We start from the raw sequence: 8,402 nt of genomic DNA on the forward strand, positions 1-8,402 counted from the left end.
CACCAAGCACCCCACAGTAGCTGCTCAGCTCAGTTCAAAGTTGTCTAAAAACTTCTTCATTTTTGGTGAATCTAACCCCTAGAAACATTGGTTGGAAGAAGCCTCTGGAGGTTCAGCCCCTGACTCAAAACAAAGACTATCATCAACAGCAGATCAGGTCAGCTGTGGCTTTGCCTTGATGAGCCCCGAAAAGCTCTGAGGGCAGATACTAACTTCTCTGGATGACCTGCTGCAGTGCTTCACTACCCTCCTAGTAACAAGATTTTCCCAACGTCCAATCTGAATCTCCAAAGCAACCATTTGTTGTCACTGCCCCTTGCTGCCATCTGGCACTACTAAGTAGAGTTTGGCCCCATTATCTTCATAACTATCCTCCAGTAGCTGTAAACAGCTGTAAACAGCAACTAGATCGTCCCTTCACCTCCTTTCCACCCAACTAAAGAGGCCCAGCTCCCTCAACCTAGACCCCTATTCACAATAGTAGCTCTTCACTGGATCTAGACACGGCAACAGGACTTCATCTGAGCTAGAAGTACTGCCTCTGACAAAAGCAGCGACCGTGTGCTCAGCACCCAATGGATGAACTAAAGAGACTTCGATCTGAGTCTCTTCCCTTTACTGTTGGCAGCAGCTGGTCCTCTCAGATATTTGTAAAATGGAAGTGCATTCTAGATACAAAAGATATCTACGACCAAGCCACCTAACAGCCAAAAAAATGGAAGTTACCAGTGGTTACTTTTCTAGAAGAGTTCTTAGTAAGTCCTTCAATTTTAATGCAGACACTTCCAGTTATGGCCACATGCAAAGATTTCTTTCTGAGACAATGTAACATCAAGTGTATTGGCAGCTCAAAAAAAACCCCAAACCCAACACCTTTAAGGATACCCCATTCATTCTGCTCCTTTTTTCAGTCTACCATGCAGAAAGCAACAAATTACTATGAACCCTCTGACAAAATCCTGCTGAAGTAAGCAAAGTGGAACTACAGCAGTTTCAATCATTCCTCCTGTTCAGAAAACTCATCATCTCAGTCCCAAAAGCCTTCTGCACAGTTCTACACAAACCAGCATTTCCCCCTTTCCAGTTTGTTTCCAGCGGCAAACGCCACCAGGGACTCGGCAGCAGCGGGGACCAGCTCTAGCAGGTTTGGCACTGCTGCTACCACGCAAGAAAAATGCTTCAACAGTCTTTGAAATTTGTAAAGAACAATGAGGTAAGCTTTCTAGAAAGCGAGAACAATGCTGTAATAATCCTCCTGTCAGCCCTAGGGCCATCGGCACAATTCAGATGACCAAACCGCTCTGCTGCTTCATGAGGGAGGAGTACTGAGCTCCACCCAGCTCCTGCCTCCAGTTATTGCCACACTATTAGTCAAGAGGCCTCTTTATAGCTCAGAAAGCTTATTGATTTTTCTTCCCCCTTCCTCTAATTCACAACAGCGAGGGCAGATTATTTCAAGAAAATGACTGACTGAAGCCACCGACACCACCTCCTTCTGCTGGAATGTGCCTTAATCTTACCATTACGGCTATTACGCCCTCACCCTTCCTGTCCACACTCACCACTGCTCCCACAGGATGCACATCCAGGCCTAACCATTCCTACAATTCAACAGCTTGCACCTCCAGACGGAATCACAGGGTGTCCGTGCCTCTCCTGCGGCACCCAGCAATCCAAATGGCACAGCCCACTTCATTTGCCATGGTATAAACTGGAATGGGCTGTTCGAGGAATTAGGAAAAGAACCAGAGAAATCAGATACCTTCTAATAGCTGCAGGTAGCAGAAGAGATACACTCCACCACAAACAGGAAGCAAAGAGCATAAAGCATTATGAAATTAAGTGAATGAATCGAGTAATGTAAGACCTACCTCTAACTGCCAACAGGCAATACACAATCCCAAGAGTGAAATACCTGATACGCATTGCATCACCCAAAGCTGTCCAGATGAGATCTAAATCCCATGTCTTTCCCCCCCTGTAATACAAAGACCCTGTCACAAGCAAATGGCAGGAAGCACTTAATTCACCTGTTCTGCAAACATGAAATCTACGGCGCCTCTAGTAAGGCACCTTTATTAGATTTCATTAATCTGAAAAGCTAAAGCTAACATCTACGTGCTTAAAGACTAAAATAAATAAATGGTTTTAGCAAGGCTAACACTAATATCTTTTAATGGAAGGTAGCAAAATGTCCTAGAATGATAAATTTGGGGAATATTGACAAGGCTAAACATGCAGAAGTCCCCAAAACTCATCTTTTCATGTTCTGTATGAAAAGTCAGTTTCCTCATAGTTCCTTTGGCACCTTCACAGGTCACCTCTGGTCCAACCTGTGGAGTTGGGCATATTTTGGACCTGACCCTTGACAAAGAAATTGAAGGTTAAGGATATCAGAACAGTACTGCTGTTTTGGAAAGAGCATCACCTCATTCAAGCAAGTGAAAGAATGTCCAGTTTCCCAGGAACTAGAGAACTTTCCTCAGCAGAGCAAAGACCGAGAAACTCCACAGTTTTTTCCAGCTCACAGATGGCCAGCAGGGCAAGGGCCTGAGGGCTCAGGGAACCACACACTAGCAATAATCAAAAATACAGTCAGCTCCTAACAACCACTGCTCCAGTAACACACCCCAAAATCACCTTAATGTTTTCACATCTCGCCATATACACACACAGGACAGAAATTCCAGATTTGAGAACAGCAAATAAAGGCCAAAATAATTAATGCAGCAAAGCCTATGCTAAGGTCTTCAACGCTCAAAGCTTATAAAATCCATATAGACACAGAGCACTGCAAGGAAACGCTCTACTTCATGAAAACCTTGTGCACTTGAAAGCCCTCTCAGTTACAAAGAACTGACAGCCAGCTTACACAACCCAAGCTGAGTACCTTTAGAAACGCCTCTACCTTAAAACAGTTTGTTTGCTGGGTTTTTTTTCCTCTGAGACCTGTGAAGTCAACCTTCCAGACCTCCTTTTTGATACCATCAGGCATGAAATACCTGTCTCTCACCAGGGGGGCGGGGACACCTCATGAGGGCCCCCCAAAACACAATGAACAGTCTGTGGCCTTCCTGGATAAACTGGGAGCCATGGGGAAACAAGCAGCAGTACAACCTGGTAGCAGCGGGAAGCTGCTCCAACTTCCCCTGCAGAGACCTACAAAGCTCAGTTCCCTCTACACTACTTTCTAACATCAGTGTCAAACCACCAGGTGAAACGGCCTCGAACTCTCTCAGTGTGGAGACACAACAGACCTATCTATCCTTCAGCACAAACAGCTACAGGACCATCAAAACCATCCACTATCGAGGAGTAGCCGAGGTTAAACCTAAACCTGGAATTCAGTGGTGAGCAGAGGAAAACAGTGTCAAGAGTTTGCAGCCACAGACAGACCCTGGTTTTGTTGCTTTAAGATACATGATCCCAACTGGTCATAGGTCAGAAGTATTTCTGGACTTTACACTGACGTTATACTTTCATACTGAAACGTTACTCAATGACAGTGTTGCTGCCTCAGTTCTATGTAAGCAAAGAGCAACCCGCGTCTCCAGTATGCTGCGGGCAGCTCATGAAGCCTTCCAGTCTAGGAAATTTGATTACTCTAGGACATGCTATGCCTTTCCTCAACAATACAGCTGTGCACCATCATCCTCCCATCTTCCAGGCTGCATCCTCACGGCGCTCCAACACCTACCCACAATCTTACAGCTCTTTGTGGCCCTGGCCAGCAAAAGGGCTACCTCGGGCTCCGCAGAGGAGCAGTCCCTGACAGTCATTATTGTCATCAGTCACACAACATGAGCCAAAAACGTTGGTGTGCAGCTGCAAGTCAAGATAAACTGTGGAGTTAGTCAACACTTTAAGCTCTTTGAAGAAGTCTACTCTTCCTTCATACCTGTAGTTGATTTAGCCACACCAGCTACATTTTTATTCCAAACTTAGTGTTTCGAAACTGTGTTTCTCTGAAGCTGTAAGCCAATTGATTGTGTCAAACCCAGTTATCCCAAATAATCCAACCACAACGATCAAGGCAGCAAAAAGCACAGGGGAAATATCAGCAGTAGAAAAGGAAGAGATTGTTTTTGTTTTTAAAGGTTTATTCACCAGAAATGAGTGACTTCAAACTGAAAAGCATTTTGGATCAACACTCTTCCTGACTTTCACTTCAATGACATTTTAATTAACACTTTCTAACTAGCTCCACTTACATAAAGTTGCAAATGAACGTGGGAGAATACTGAAGAAAGGTAAGGGCGGGGAGGGGGAGAAAATTCCATCAGGCATTTTATTTCTTGGATGCCTCTGAGAAAATGAATAATAATTCATCTGGGGAAAAGTGATCCAGCAAAGATTTGATTGCTAACGGACATCTGGAAAGGAGTAATAAGTAGACAGAAAGAGTATGAATTATGATAGAGGGACATGAAGAAAGATACAGTGAAATCTGGAAGCCAATTAGCTTACTTTGTAATTCTGCAAAGATGAAGGTAGCGTGTTCACATCTGTCCCGAGTACTTCAGCCCCAGAGAGCTAACAATAAACTGCCAGAAAAAAATTTATAGAAGAGCAGTAAATGTGATTGTAGGACTGGCTGGAGCCATGTGAAGTGAGATTTCTACCCTGATAACCGACAGTATGAAAATACCTTCTTCGATAACAGGTTTAATACGGTTCATGGTTCTTTATTTCTGTTTTCATTGACAGGTTGGACCAAATTCTGAAACCTTTCACTAGAACCACAGTAAGACCCATGAGGGCCTATTAAACTGGGGGAAAAAAAAGGCAATATAAACAAGCAGACCTCATTCACCTAGCATGGCATGAGTTTTGATGAGAACGTGCCAACCCTAAATAAATCAGGCTGCATAATTTTCCTCAGTAGCAGAGGGAGTAAAATAATCATGTGGTGTTGCTGAGATTCCAGGAGCTACCCAGAGGATGCAAAAACATCTAACACCATCAGGCAGCAATGGGAATACCAATTTAATACGCTTTTTCTTCTTCCTGCCAAAAATCGTTAACAGAACTTTTTCCAGTGTCTTGTAACCCAGCTTTTAACCCAAGAAAAAGCAAGACTAAGAAAGTTCCCAAAATGGCAGTCACATGTCACTGGTGGCAGGATTCACATACCACTTCTGCTACGGTAGGTATACCACAGTTTAGGAATCCCTAGGTCAGTAGAAAAAGTAGTCTATTTAGTATCGCACACTACAATTCTAGTTATTCTGCAACCAGCAGAGAAACTACAGAGCAGCTGTAGCAGAAGAAATGAAAATTTCACCCACCAAGTGTTAGCAGCAAGTAGACTTTATTTTTAATCTTCTTATGACAACTGTTATTCTGTAAAAGCCAAATTTAAGAAAATGATGCTCAAATGAAGATTTCAGCATCACAATCCCAAACACAGCAATGTCAAAGATTTGAGATTTTGGCAGGTCTGCTCATGTCTAAAAACAGGTGATTTCTTCAGAGAGAGGGCCATAAATGGTAAAGGAGATAAGTTTCAGAGGAAAAGCATGTTGAGGTGACACATGTCATGTCATCCACCCACCTACCTGCACAATGCAGAAGTACCACTCCTGTGGTGACAGCAGGGATACCACAACAAAACAGCCCATCTCTTCGGCTGTAGGAAAACATTACTGTATAGCCACCGTCCTGCAAGTTACCTTGGACGGACAGACAGACCCTTACACCAGTGCAAAACACCGCTGTAGCTCACTGCTATTCCAAATTTCACTCGCACGTAGATGAGCCATAGCATACGCAACTACGGCAAGCGCCAAAGACCGACGTGCCCCAACTTGGAGCTCCAGCCTGTGTCAGAAGTTTTGTTGCTAAGATCTCCAACAAGCAAGACTGGCTGGCACCCCCCCACACACACCTTATCATGAGGGAGAGAAACTGCAGTGCTCTACCTTGGGTTCGTACACCCTCCAAAAGCGTACGAGGTTGACGCTACACAAAAGGGCCTTGTCCACAGCAGGAAGAATTACATGCCTTCCAGCAGCAGTATCAGCTGTACTGGACACATGCAAATAGCATTAGTGCCAAATACAAATTACAAATCGGCATCACTGACGCTGAAGCAACTTTTTTTTTTTTTTTAAACATACTCCAAAACTGTATGAAAGAAGCTTTCCGCTAGTCCTTGACAGTAACTTTAGAGCATTTCCTGGAAGAGTTTAAATACGTATTTGGCCCTAAAGCCTACCACAGGTACCTTTTTCATTTGCGCAGCGTGGTATGTGCGCACACGAAGGGAAAACGGAGGACAGATGGCTAAATCTATGCATATTTACCAAGGTACGAATACCACGTTAAAATCATAAGCACTAGGCCAGGTCACATGTTTAAAATTAATTACACTTCCGCTACTACCTACAAGTCCACACGGCTTTAAAAATCTACAAGTCTGAACAAGATACGTCAGTGTGACATGATCGCTTAAGTATATTAATCCCACATGGATATCCTCTGCAGCTGAATTAAAGGCACACAAGTTGTTCCATGCTACTGTTCAGATACCTATTCAACAACACTACTGCTCTCTGTTCCCCTCCCAGCAGAAATGCAAATATGCCTAAAAGAAACAGAAAACAAAACATCTGGAAGCAGAAGCCAACAGGCAACGTTCTCATTGCTCAAAAAAATGCGTGTATGCGTTGCATGTATACATAGATAAATACACATGTATGTACGTACAAGAGATGAATACGTGGGGTTTCCACGCAAAACTAACAGTGCGACAAACGTGCCATTTCTGAGAGTTTTCCCCTCCTGCCTCGCTCACCTTCACGGGTGGCAATCCCCACACCACCCCCCCAAACCTGCCCAGCGTTATTCACGGCTGCCCACAGCGGTGACCCCCGGCTGAAGTGGGGGGGGAATGAGGGGGGGGTTGTGTGTGTTTTGGGGACACACACACACACACACGACGTGGAGGAAGCCGCTGGGGCTGCCGCGGCCCCACGGAGCCCTTTTCCCTTTCCCTTCCAAGAAGTCACAAAAAAAAAAAAAAAAAAAAAAAACACCAACTTAACGACTCCCGCTCGCTCGCTGCTCCCCGCAAGCGCGCCGTGCCAAATGCTGAGTTCACAAAACCGTAAATCACCGCCGAACCAGATGCGGCGGGCGGGCAGCGCCCGCCGCCTCACCCCCCCCCCCCCCAAAAAACAGCGAAGGGGATACGGGCGGCGGGGTCGGGGGGGGCACCCGAACGAGTGCCGGGCTCGGGGCGGCAGGAGGAGGAGGAGGAGGAGGAGGAGAGGCCGAGGCGGGCTCCTCCGGAGCCGCCCGCCCCCCGCCCAGGTGCGGCGGGACGGGCAGCGGCTCGGCCGGGCGCTCCCCGCCGGCCTCCCCCCCCCCTCCCCGCCCCGCTCCGGGAGGCGCCGCGGGCCGCCGCCAGACCAGACTCCCCCGGGGCCGCCGGCACTCCTCCCCCGGGGGCGGCGAGGGAACGAAAAGTCCCGCCGCCGCCTACCCGCAACCTCCCCTCACGGCCCGGCCCGGCCCGGCGGCTGTGTGAGGGGAAGACGGGGACACCGACACCCGCTGTTCCCCCCCGCCCCCGCTTCGCCTCGCCCCGCGTTGTCGCCGCCGGTTGCCTTACCTCAGAGCGGGGCGGCGGGAAGCGTGTGGCGGCGGGAAGAGGGGGGGGGGGGGAAGGCAGCCGGTTCTCCCACCCGAGCGGAGAGCGGCTTGTCACCTCTCCCGCCGCGACCGCGACGGCGGCGGCTGCTGTTCGCGTAGGGGCGGTCCGGCCCCTCCCTACCGGGGCTGAACGGCCGCTCCGCCGCACCGCCCCGGGGCCGGGCCGTCCCCGCCGCCCGCACCGCCCTCCGCGCCGTCCCGCGGCGGGGCTGGGGCCCGGGCGCTGCCGGGGCTGCGGGCAGGGGCACGGGGTGTTTTAGCCCGAGCGGTTCTCTCCGCGGAACAGCGGCGTTGGGGGGGGGGGGGGGGGTGCCGCAGAGGGGCCAGAGTCCTGGGTTTGAGGGGCGGTGGGTCTTTTTCTTGCCGGAGCCGTGGGGTCGGCGATTTTTCTGCAGGGAACAAGAGCGTGGCTCGGCTCCCAGAGCTCGTTCTTCCCAGATTTTGGCCCGAATCGGTGAGCGGTTTCCGCTCCCCTTCAAGTGGCGTTCGCAGGGGACGAAAGCGCTCTCCCCTCGCCCGCGAGCAGCCGGCGCAGGCCCGTGGAACCCCCCCGGCCTCCCCTCCTGCCGCAGGGCCGCGCTCCCTGGAGCAAGGCTTGGCACCGTTCCCTCGAAACCACGGAACATCCCCAGCCAGAGAGAAGGGGCAGCTGCCACGGCTCCTGTTTTGCCTCCAGCCCGCCGAACCCCGCTCCTGCTCGGCCCGGTGAAGCTAAAAGTGGGGTTCAGCGGAGCTGCCGGGGAACT

The 8,402-nt window shown here is 49.2% G+C and overlaps 1 protein-coding gene across 4 annotated transcripts in view; it reads right to left on the reverse strand.

The window, feature by feature from the left end:
* MBNL2 (muscleblind like splicing regulator 2) overlaps positions 1-7,744 on the reverse strand; it is a 112,693-nt gene extending 104,949 nt beyond the window's left edge. For all 4 annotated transcript variants that reach the window (XM_075045952.1, XM_075045953.1, XM_075045946.1 and 1 more), the window contains exon 1: positions 7,616-7,744. The gene's annotated coding sequence lies outside the window, so the exon portion shown is untranslated. The remainder of the gene's footprint in view (positions 1-7,615) is intronic.
* Positions 7,745-8,402: the final 658 nt, after the last annotated feature.

Source organism: Buteo buteo, chromosome 14 (assembly GCF_964188355.1).
Source record: "Buteo buteo chromosome 14, bButBut1.hap1.1, whole genome shotgun sequence".
NCBI classification, from domain to species: Eukaryota; Metazoa; Chordata; class Aves; order Accipitriformes; family Accipitridae; genus Buteo; species Buteo buteo.